A 12381-nucleotide genomic window follows, 5' to 3' on the forward strand; every position below is an offset into this window, starting at 1 on the left:
CAAGTTTGTCAGAGAGCTGATGAATATGGCATTTAAAATGTTTAGTGAAAAAGGCTTCCGATGTCAGAGACCCTCTCAGCTCCTAGCAGTGACCCCAAGGTCTCCAAAGAAGATGATGGGGCACCATGATGACTCCACTTAGATTGTGGTAACACTAACCATTGGGCAAGAATGCCCCAATGCTGCACCTGCCACCAGGACCTTGCCCAAACTGTGGACAAGGAGGACACTGGAGAGTCGATTGCCCCACTTTACCTAGACAAAGTAAGAATGGTCTCCCCCATGTTCCTTCTCCACAGGAAAACCTCTTATCTTCTGGGCCTGGCAGCTGAAGACTGATGTTATCCTGGCATCTCTGCCCCCAACACCACAGAGAACACAGGAGCCTGAGATGATTGTCTAGGTAATGGATTAGTCACTGCCATTTTAATTGATACATAGGCCATTTGGACTATACTTCATGTTATAGTTTATCCTTCTCAGATCTCTGATGGTATTGACAGCTGGGCTAATGCTAACTTTGTCAGCCTAGCAGCAGCAAGCAGCCACCTTGTTAGTTCATTTTGTATGTAAAAATTGAGGCTTTTTTTTTTTTTTTTTTTAGAGGTACTAGGTATCCTGTTGAGAAAAGATAGACAGGTTTGACTTGTTAGCAGGCTTCATATTAAAAGATAAACAGGTTTCAGATGTAACTTACAACTAAAGGAACATGACTTGCAATGACTGTTCTCACTAATAAATGCTTATGCTTCTGGTAAATGTTTAGATGGAAAGAAAAAGTGTTAAGGTCTATGCAAGTCTTGAGGGTCTAAGAAAACGTTCTAAGGTAATAAAGGTCGGAGGGTGTAAAAGCTTAAATAAGTTCTGAGGGTTTCAGAAAGTGATTTAAGATGTAAATGCAAGTTGGAAAGGTATAAATAAGTGATTTAAGGTATAGGAAAAATGGGAAATGTTTCAGATTTCTTTCTCCTTCTCTGCTATTGTTACACTAAGATTTCAAAGGTTCAGGAATTGATCGATGGAGTTCTGATAAGCTGGTAGAGTAGTGACCACTTACTGTTTAGTCACAAACTCAAGATTCCAATTTCTATTGGTTGCCTTCTCAATATAGACTTAAAGGTGCTTCTCATCAGGCCAAAAGACAAAATAGCTGCTCATAGTGCCTATTGGCATTACCAGGAAAGGTGTCTGTTAAAACCAAGTAGACCCAGATCTATCAACAGGAAGATTCATTAGCTGAAATAGTTCTATAGTATAATAGGATACTCAACCTGCTCTATGTAAAACAGAGAGGTTATTGTATAGCTTTAAGAGAAAGTTGTTTTTATGTAAACCATTCAGAAATCATTAGAAATAATCTGGCTGTACTTGGAAAAAAATTAGTGCAATAAAGGGGACCTGAGATAAAGTAAATAATTGGTCCCCATTCTCATTTCCAGGTTCCTTCTAGATAGTCACTCTGATGTCATCCACCACAGGGCTTTTGGCCTTTCTGCTTCTGCTAATTGCTTTTGGCTCTTGTATCATTGGTGCCTTAACTAAACGCTAACGCCTGTCTGGGTACCATTAAATTGATGGTTATTAGATCCCACTATAAATAGGTACCCATCACAGGGTCAAGGATTTGACTCAGAAAACAACTCAAGGGGAGAATGTAAGAGCCAAAGTTACAGTTTAAGTTTTAATTACTATGCCTTAGAGACCCATGACACAAAAATGCCTCTGATCTGCAAGCCCCTTGCCCAAAAACAGACAGTTCCTGAAATGCTGGAGGCCATTGTTTGTAGGCGATAACAAGCCACATGTTTTCACTCCCTAAATAAGTTTGTTTGACCCATCTGCACTGGGTGTGCTTGATCACATGTGGGCGGGAGGATCACAGGCAGGAAATGTATCAGAATGTACACTTGACCCTGATTGGATGTAGGCTGGAGTAAGTCAGGATGTATGCTTGCCCCTGATTGGACCTGATGGAAATACTTAAGCCACTGTAAACTTATTTGAGACCATCTTCTGGAAACCCAGGGATGGACCCAGCTAGAGTCCATTCATCTGTCCAGTGTTTAACTAAAGCTTACTTCAAATTTGACTTTAAACTGTGGTAATAGTCTCATTCTTGATTGGTGGGATTAACAGAAGCCAGCTCGTCTACATAGTTTGAGGCCAGCACAGGCTACACAGTAGGACCCTATCTCCAAACAAACAAAACCAAAGGGAAGGAAGAAAAGAAGAAAGAGGAGGCACAGGAGGCAGTGGCCAGGTGGAAATGGAATGGAACAAGTTTTTTGTTTGTTTGTTTGTTTGTTTTTGTTTTTGAGACAGAGTCTCTCTATGTAGCCCTTGGCTGGTCTGGAACTCACTCTGTAGACCAGGCTGGCCTCAAACTCATAGAGATCCCCCTGCCTCTGCCTCCCAAGTTATGGGACTAAAAACTGGCCATCACTGCTTAAGAGAGAGGTGTGGAGAATTCTCCAGAGGGAAGAAACCTGGATTTTGGACTTTGGGTCCCTTGAGCTGTGAGATAAAATATTTCTGTCGACCTCAGCCAGTTCATGGCTGTTTTTAGGGTGTCTCCTAGCTACTCATGCCAGTGCACAAAGACATCCATTAGCAGCTTTCTGAAAGATTAGGAAGTTTCATTTTTTTCTTTTTTAAGATTTATTACGTGTACAGTGTTCTGCATGCATGTATGCCTGCACACCAGAAGAGGGCACCAGATCTCATTATAGATGGTTGTGAGCCACCATGTGGTTGCTGGGAGTTGAACTCAGGACCTCTTGAAGAGCAACCTCTGAGCCATCTCTCCAGCCCGGAAGTTTAATTTTTTTTTTTTTTCAGGAGCTGGTGTGATGTCTCAGCAGTTAAGAGTGCGGGTCACTCTGGCAGAGGACTCATTTGGTTTCCAGCTCCCATTCAGGGTGGCTCACAGCCGCCACCTGTAACTCCAGTTCCAGAGGATCCATCTGATGCCTATTGACTTTAGCAGACCTATGCAGATCTGTCTGCAAGACCTGGGATTTGAAGACCTGAAGGAATAGGGTGGACCACAGTCTAATGCTGTAGACCACTTTCCTTCCATTTCAGTGGACTTTACACATGAATGTAACAAAGAAAGCAATGATCCCAGGAAGGTTGTTTGAGTTCAGAAAAACACGTAAATAAATGACCATAGCACATATTAAATATTAATAGAGCGGCCCTTTCCCAGAACTTTCTCAGAACAGATCAATGCAAACACAATTGCTTGGCACATATTATAGATTATATCAGAGAAATTTGAATGCAAGACAGAGGCCGTATCCAGATTCAGGGTACACCTTCACCAGATTGGGTTCTGTAGCTATGTTCCGACATCCAACAAGAATAAACATGTCTTGTAAGTTGAATGTAATGTTTAATGCAAGAGACACGAAATCACGTCCAAGAACAATCCAGGGGACAAAATGCACCTGAGGTAAGAGGCCCTCTGCCTTTTTTTCCTGGAGCTTCTCACAGTTCCCCAAGGCATTGTCCACACAGTGTCCAGACAGACAACCTCTTCTGGTCTCGTCAGGTACCCATAATCATGTGCACATACCCACACACAGACATACAGGTATATAACTAAAAAAAATGCCATCCTGGCTGGGCGGTGGTGGTGCACACCTTTAATCCCAGCACTCGGGAGGCGGGGGCAGGCGGATCTCTGTGAGTTCGAGGCCGGCCTAGTCTACAAAGTGAGTTCTAGGAAAGGCACAAAGCTACACAGAGAAACCCTGTCTCGGAAAAAAAGAAAAAAAAGCCATCCTTAAAATTCAAACAGGGGTTGGAGAGACGGCTCAGCACTCACTGCTCTTTCAAACCTACGTTTAGTTCACAACATCCATCTGGCAGCTCATCACTGTAATTCCAGTTCGAGAAGATCCGACTCCCTCTCTGACATCTGTGGGCAGTGGGCACATGCATGGTACACAGATATATGCACAAGCAAAACACTCATACACAGAAAATAAAAGTTAAAAAAAAAAACCTCAAACAAACTAAAACATGGGTTCTCTCTTTGCCCGAGCATTTCTGTGTCTGACCGTTACCTTTGAGGAAGTCAGTGAAACAGCACAGATTTGTCCATCTCAGGGCGTTCCCTGAGTTCTATCCAAAATGATGAAAAATCATGAAAAAGCTTGGTCACATGTGTGGCAGTGTCTCTGCATGCTGGAGCATCAGGCCCCATTATGTGGGCTTCCAAAGAGGTTAAATGCTCACAGAGAGAAAAAGACTATGTTTTAGGCAAGCGCAGAGGTGCATGCTGGTAAGTTCCAGAGCTTAGACCATGGAGGAGCAGGCAGATGAGGGGCACAAGGAGAGTCTGGATAACTTAATGAGACCCCGTCATAAAATTAAGACGGCTGTGCATGTTGCTCAGTGGTACAGTGGTTGCCTAGCATGCATGAGGCCCTGGGTTCAATACCCAGCAGTACACACACACACACACATTGATTTTGAAATGCAACTGAAATTTAGGCAGGCCTTAATGAAACAAAGGGTGCCTCATCTCTGCTCCAAGGGTACCAGCTGGGTTGGCCCATTAGGTTCAAGAGATCTGCTTCCAAGATGGTCTACTGACATTCTGGCAGGCTGGGGCTGCTGGATGGGAGCTGGACAAGATAAGGACCAGAGACCCCAGCCCCTCCCTCTTCTGGGCTCCTTTACTGGCTGATCACAGGGCATGATGTCTGGGTTTCAAGGGCAGGTAACCCGAGAGATGGGAAGCCGAAGACACCTCCTTACAAGTTGGGTTCATTCTATTGGCTGAGCAATGATGGAGCTCAGGGGGAGGAAACAGTGCCCGCCTCTCTATGGTAGAACACCAAAGAGTGTACAGACATGTTTGGGGTTTTTTGAGACAAAGTCTCTCTATGTAGGCTTAGCAGTCCTAGGACTTGCTATGTAGGTCAGGCTGCCCTTGGATTTACAGAGATCTTCCTGCTTCTGCCTCAGGAGAGCTGGGACTGAAGGCGTGTGCCACCAAGCCTGGCTATAGACACGTTTTTTAAAGGGTTGCTGTGGGGATTAGCTCATGTTATGTATGAAGTCTCAAAGGGAACCTTTATTAAAAGACATGGTGTAGCCAAGAGACCACAGTAGCAATCCAGTAGCAAACAGACAATTGTCATTGTTGCTGCCTCAGGGCCTTTGCATGTGCTCTTCCCACTCCCTCAGGCCTCTGTTTCAAATGTCCACACCTTAGAGAGCCTTCCTGCTTACCCTAGCCCCTAGCCCTGCTCTTCAGTCCCTCCTCCATCTGACATCATGTGAATACTTCCCCCTCCTTCATTCCTCTTCTTTCTTTCTTTTTTTAAAAGCAGTTTAAAAAGACTGAGTGTCATATAGCTCAGGGCTAGGCTCAAACTTGCTTTTTTTTTTTTGAGATATGTTTTTATCTTATATTGCATGCATGTCTGTGCCGCATGTGTATATAATGCTCTCAGAGGTCAGAAGAGGTTGTTTGATCCCCTGGAACTGGAGTTAAAGATGGTTAATGAGCATCCATGTGGGTGCTGGGAATTGAACCCCGGTCCTCTGGAACAGCAACCAGTGCTCTTAACCACTGAGCCATCTCTCCAGCCCTCAAACTTGCTATTTTGAACTGCTATTCTTGCCTCCACTTCCCAAGTGCATACACCACCAGATCCAGCTAACCCTCGATCTTTCTAGGCTCTAGATAATCCCTGACTTTGTGGCTGAAGAAACTGAGCCTGGGAGAGAGGAATGATTCGTCCAAGGTCACAGAAACAGCCCAGATTTGAAATTTCCTGGCATTATGGGTGGGGTGACACAGAATCTCCCCTACCCAGCTCCAGCTGCATGTCAGTCCCTGGCCACTCACCCTGAGACATCCCGGGTAGACACTAAAGAGGATAAACAGGTGCCTAACTAATTCCAGGGGCAGGAGGTGGTACAGAGAACCAGCTCAGAAGCAAGCAGATTGCAGGTGGGAATTCTAGCTTCGCCCCTTGTCTGTCTGGGTGACCTTGGGCAAAATTCTGCATCTCTGAGCCCTGGCCTTGTGGCAGACAGATGCTCTGGGTGAAGGGTTACTTGCTGTCCAGGGGACCCGGCCAGGTTCTTCTTGCCCCGTAGGTAATGAATCCTCCTGGCTGGGAGGTATTCTGTAGACTTGGACGATTTGCTGAGAAGATTACCACACCATGCAGGGGCGCCAATGCCTGTTTCAACAGGACCAGCCCTGCTTGCTTAAAGATTGCTCAAGGATGGATCTAGGTCATGTGACTTCAAAAGAGGCTTCAGGGGTGGCTTTGGTGAGACGAGAGCCAAGCTCATCACCCCAGCACCCCCTTCCTTCTAAGGGTCCTTCCCATACCCAACAGGAAGTTACCTGTGGTTTCTACTGGCCTGTATTAACCTTTCATTTCACTGGAACACCCCCAGCCCTGCTTTTCTGTTTTAAAAACTTTGAAACATAATCTCCTTCACACTTTAAGAGCCAGGGATTATGTCCTTAGTGCACAATGGAATATTTCACAGGCCCTTCAGGGATCTAGCTGGAGGAGTTATGTGTCTATGTGTCTAGTTCTTGCTTTCCCACCCAGGGAGTGGAGACCCTACCCTCCCTCCCCACCTCAATCCCTGGTGTCCCCTGGGGGATTCCAGAAGCAGAAATGACATTGATGGGCTCCTCTGAGCTGAAGCATCTCCCCTTCCAGAGAGTTCCTTGCAGCTCAGCATCCTAACCCACTCCAGTGTCTCTCCGGGGCTGGACTCACTGTCCCTCTCCTGGGGCCCACACGGCCCCTTCATTCCACAGCTGGACTCATGTTTCCTGGGCTTTCCATATCATCTCCTACAGGCCCTCCGACCCTGCTTGTCTCCCATGCCAGGCCACTGACTAACACGTTGCTCAATCTAGTGGCCCTCTGCCTGGTCTTCCTAGCCAGTGAATCCCAAGCCTGAGTTTGGAAATGTCTTTATTCTCTGACCAAGGGCCTGAGCTTTGGTACGTTGCTGTTACCCCCTCACTGGTCTCTGGCCCTTTCCCTTACTGAACCTTCCCTAGAGCCACAGGGGGAGCTTATGCTTTGTTGTAGCATGGGTTTTAGAGGGGGTGTGTGTGTGTGTGTGTGTGTGTGTGTGTGTGTGTGTGTGTGTGTTTTGTGCTTGAGACAGGGTCTTATATATCTCAGGCTGGCCTTGAACTCATCTGGAACTCCTGATCTACACTTCCATTTTCTGGATGCTGAGAGCCCAGATGTGCACCCCAGGCCTGGTTCACAGAGCACTTTTAGAATGGTCTGTCAGTGGCCCTCCAAGTTCAAGTCCCCTGCCTAAGACTGCAGCTACTTCCAGAACACCTTGGTGTTCAAGCCCCCCGCCATAGCTTCCAGCTTTACTTGTCTGTCTCATTGCCCTGGCCCAACTTCCTACAGCCAATAGTACCTGCCCCACGTATTTCGTTCAGCACATTTGAGCAGAAAGTTATTCACTGTCTGCCTGAAATTTGAATTTAATTTTACCTGGTGCCAGGCCAACAATTGAGACATCTGAAATCCTAGGGCTTCACTGTAAATATACCCCAGACAGTATTTGGGACATACTTATACCAAAATGTTCATTTTATATATATATATGTGAGCTATACACACACATACACACACACACTAAATCTGGTAGCACAACTCCTGGACCTCTAAGTAGCACCCGGGGTACCTCCAAGGAGCAGGGTAACTCCAACCCAGGCCTCCAAATCTGCCCTTGAAGTCTGCCTGGGAGCCTTTATCCAAACCCTTCCCAATCCACAGGAGGACTGGAGTCCAGAGCCCCTCAGGAAGTGGCCCCTCAGTGCAGATTCAGTCCTCTGATCTTGGCTAGCCAGGTGACTCAGCAGGGAAAGTCTTGTCTCCAAGACTGATGACAGAGTTTGCTCCCTGGGTCCTAAGTGGTGGAAGGAGAGAACCATTTCCTTTTTTTTTTTTTTTTTTTTTTTTTTTTTGGTTTTTCAAGGGTTTCTTTGTGTAGCGCTGACTGTCCTAGAACTCACTTTGTAGACCAGGCTGGCCTCGAACTCACAGAGATTCGAAAACTGGTTCTTAGTGGGTTTGCCCTCTGACCCCCACACGCATTGTAGTACATGAGCACTCATATCCACGTAAATAAATAAATAAACAAACAAGTAAATAAAAAAATCAATTCTCTGTTCTCGATGGGCCATGACTCACTCCTATACCAAGCAGAATGAACTTCAACCTTTTTTTGGATCAGGGGTCTGGGCTGAGTTGGGGATTCTTTGCCAATGCCTGAAGGAAACCGAGTGACAGGGAAATTCTGGTCTTAGGTCATAGGAGGGCCTTGAGGGATGGATGAGGTCATGGGTCTTTTCTTTCCCCTAAAGCAGTTTCTAAACCACTTCAGTGACAATTGTTCCAGGCAAGGGACACTGAGGACATTGAAACCTGGGATGAAGTCGCTGGGGATTGAGACAGTCACAGGAGATTCAAAGTAAAGTATCACCTTACCCTGGGAAAGATCTGGTAAGTGCCATGTGCCACAAACAGTGGAGAAAGCTGACACTGCACATCTCCCGATTTTATCTGTCACCAGATAAAAGGAGGCGGGAGGACCTGCCCAGTAAGCGCAGGGTGCAGTTCGCAATCCTTGCCATCTGTCAGGAGGCTGAGCCTGGAGGAGCGCTGCACAGGCAAGGCCAGCTTGGGCTGCAAGTGAGTTCCAGGCCTACTGGGGCTGTCTAGTGAGCCCCTGTCTCAAAAAAAAAAAAAAAAAAAAAAAAAGTAAAAATTGTAAGAAATAAACCAAACCACTAAAGAACTGTAACAGGGATGCTGGTGGCCAGGGGATGAATTGAAAGTCTGGGAAAGACAGAAGACCGATCTGCGTAGAAAGAGAAAAAGCTGCGGGGTGGGGGGGTGGGGGTGGTACATGCATACATTTAATCCCAGCACTTGGGAAGCAGAGGCAGGGGGATCTCTGAGTAAGAGGCCAGCTCCAAGATGGCCTCTTGTCACTGTCAGCTCCTTGCAGAAGCCTGGGAAGAAATCTATCCCCCTCTCTAAAAAGAAACCGGACCACAGCCTCCCTCAGCTTGTTCTGCCTACCATCCCTGGAACAACATCCCTACCTTAGCTGAAGCCTGGATCAGACTGAATGGGGAGAGGTCGGGGCTCAGAGGAAAGGTCACAGGAATAGGAACTTCGTCCCCCTGGGAAGCAACAACTTCTGGGCGGAGCTCAACCACTTCACATGGATCTGAGCCCCAGGAAGAGGATTTGTTGAGAGTTGAGACCCAGCTCAATAATCAAACAGAACAAGCCAGGCATGGTAGGACAAGCTTGTGATCCAGGACTCAGGAGACAGAGGCAGGAGGATCACTGGGAGTTGGAAGCTAGCTTGGCCTACGTAGTGAGAGAGATACTGTCTTCAAACAGACACCAAACCAGACAACTTCGACAAAGTACTATGCTGGAACTCAGTTCTTACCAGGGCTGGAGGCAGTCAAGCACTGGGTTAGTAAGCCAGGGGACCCCGGCAGCTGGAGAGTGTGGAGAGAGGAGGGGTCTCCGGTGGCTTTTTTCCCCCTGGTTTTTGAGAGAGATTTCTCTGTGTAGTCCTGGCTTGTCGTGGAACTCACTCTGTAATCCAGGCTGGCCTTGAACTCAGAGATCCACCTGCCTCTGCCTCCTGAGTGCTGGAATTAAAGGTGTGCGCCACCATGACCATTTTTTTTTATGTCTGTGTATGTGCACATGTGTGCAAGGTTCTCAAGGTTCTCATGGAGGTCATTTGGTTCCCTTAGAACAATGGTTCTCAACCTTCCTAATACTACAACCCTTGAATACGTTCCTTCTGTTGTGGTGACCCCCATCATAAAATTATTTCATTGCTACTTCCTAACTGTAATTTTACTCCTGTTATGAGTCACAATGTAAATATCTGTGTTTTCCGATGGTCTTTTGGGGTTGAGATGCACAGGTTGAGAACCACTGCCCTAGAGTTAAGGTGGTTGGAAGTGCTGGGAACTGAACTCCAGTCCTCTGGAAGAGTAGCATGTGCTCTTAACTTCTGACTCAGCTCTTCAACCTGTGACTCTTCCTCTCTACAGTCCCGTGGTCACAGTGACTTTCCTGACCACATGCCTCTTCCCTCCCCTAAGCTGACAAGATCTGTACAGATCTTGGCATCAGCTTCCACTATTCTCCACTTTGATATCAGCTCTGTCTCCTCAGGTCATGAGTCAACACAGCCTGGAGGTCACAGTCAGGGCACCAAGCTAGTATGACATCTGCTGTGATATCCAGTTCCCTTTCCAGATCCTGAAATATCAGGAGTGAAGCCAAGTGGTGGTGGCGCACACCTTTGATCCCAGCACTTGGGAAGCAGAGGCAGGTGGATCTCTGAGTTCAAGGCCAGCCTGGATTACAGAATGAGTTCCAAGACAGTCAGGGCTACACAGCAAAAACAATTCGAGGCCAGCCTAGTCTACAAAGTGAATTCCAGAGCTGTTGCACAGAGAAATTCTATCTTGAAAAACCAAAAACCAAAACCAAACCAAACAAACAAAACACACACACACACACACACACACACACACAGAGAGAGAGAGAGAGAGAGAGAGAGAGAGAGAGAGAGAGAGAGAGAGAGAGATTGATGGCCAGTGGGTTGAAGTATGTGTGCAGACAGGTTCTGAAACAGCAGAGAGATGTCCCAGTAAGGAAAGGTTGACTGTGACCTATGACCCCTGTTACTTTCAGGAAGAGAAACAACTGTGAAGAGGTTCAGCCAGATAGAAGAGATGGACAGTCAATAATGATCCCAAGGAAGGCGACAGTGAGGGCTGGAGAGGGGGCTCTGAGGATTAAAGGCAAGGGCGCCTGCTGTGCAAGCTTGAAGACCAGGGTTCTAGTCTCCAGGACACATTTCCTAGGCTACTTACTTTTAGGGATCAGAAGAGCCTCCACACCCACCCTCGCCCCTTTTGAGACAAGGTCTTACTCTGTAGAACAGACCGGCTTGAGTTTGAGATCCTCCTGCCTCAGCCTCAGAAGTGCTGAAATTCAAACGAGACCATACTTAACTGATGTCAGATCTACCCTCCCATTCCAGGGTGGTAGGGGCCCCTCCTCCGGTTGTTTCTTTGAGGCAGGGTCTCATGTAGCATAGGCTAACCTTGAGTCAGTATGTAGCCAAGGATAACCTTGAATCCCTTATCCTCCTGCCTCCACGATCCAAGTTCTGGAATTACAGCTGTGTCAGCCATTATTCCTTATGTATTTATTCATTTCATTACTTGAGACAGGGTTTCTGTGGTGGTTTGAATAAGAAATGTGCCGGGCGGTGGTAGCGCACGCCTTTAATCCCAGCACTCGGGAGGCAGAGCCAGGCGGATCTCTGTGAGTTCGAGGCCAGCCTGGGCTACCAAGTGAGTTCCAGGAAAGGCGCAAAGCTACACAGAGAAACCCTGTCTCAAAAAATCAAAAAAAAAAAAAAATGTCCCTCACAGGCTCAGGTAGTTGAACATTTGGTCCCCAACTTGTGTTGCTGTTTGGGGAGGTTTAGGAGGTGTGGCCTCTCTGGAGGGAGTACTGTCATTGGGAGTGGGCTTTGAGAGCTTATAGACTGGCCTTTCCTCCAGTTCTCTCTCTCCGTTCGTGTTTAAGATCCAGACGTTATCTCTCAGCATCTTACTCTTCCACCATGCTTGCCTGCTGCTTGTGGCCACGCCTCCTCGTCCTAATGGGCTCTTACCCCTCAGGAACTGTAAGCTAAAATAAACTCCTCCTCAAATTGCCTTTGGTCATGGTGTTTTATCACGGCAACAAAAGAAGTAGCTAATACAGCCTCCCTGTGTAGCCTGGAACTGCACACAGATCCACCTGTCTCTTCAGTATTGAATACACGGGTCGTCACCACAGGCCCTAGTTCCCTATTTTCATGCAACAAGTCCCTTGCTCACTCCCTCACTCAGCCTGCCAAGTTCCCATGCTCATCGGGTCTCACATCACTGAGGGCAGCAGCCCCATCTGTCTCAGCTTCTCTGGCCTCTCCCATCTCCTGCATCTACCCACTCTGTCCCTACCTCCAGCCTCTGTGGGTTCTGTGTGCCCTCAAAGTGGTCTTCTCTTCCCTATCTGGCCAGTACCACGCTGAAGAATATTCCAGAATACCAGGGACGCATTCACTTGCCCACTAGGCCACACATTCAGCAAGTGTTTATTGAGTACCTACATGCTAGGCTCTGTTCTGGGTTCCAAGCATACAGGAGGCTGACTGCAGAGCCCTGACCCGGGGAAGCCCACAGTCCAGCAGGGTGGGTATGAGGACGTGGAGCATCGTGAATGAACAGGTGGGATAACTTAAGCGGTTAAAACCGCT

Source organism: Peromyscus eremicus, chromosome 20, assembly GCF_949786415.1.
Source record: "Peromyscus eremicus chromosome 20, PerEre_H2_v1, whole genome shotgun sequence".
NCBI lineage: Eukaryota > Metazoa > Chordata > Mammalia > Rodentia > Cricetidae > Peromyscus > Peromyscus eremicus.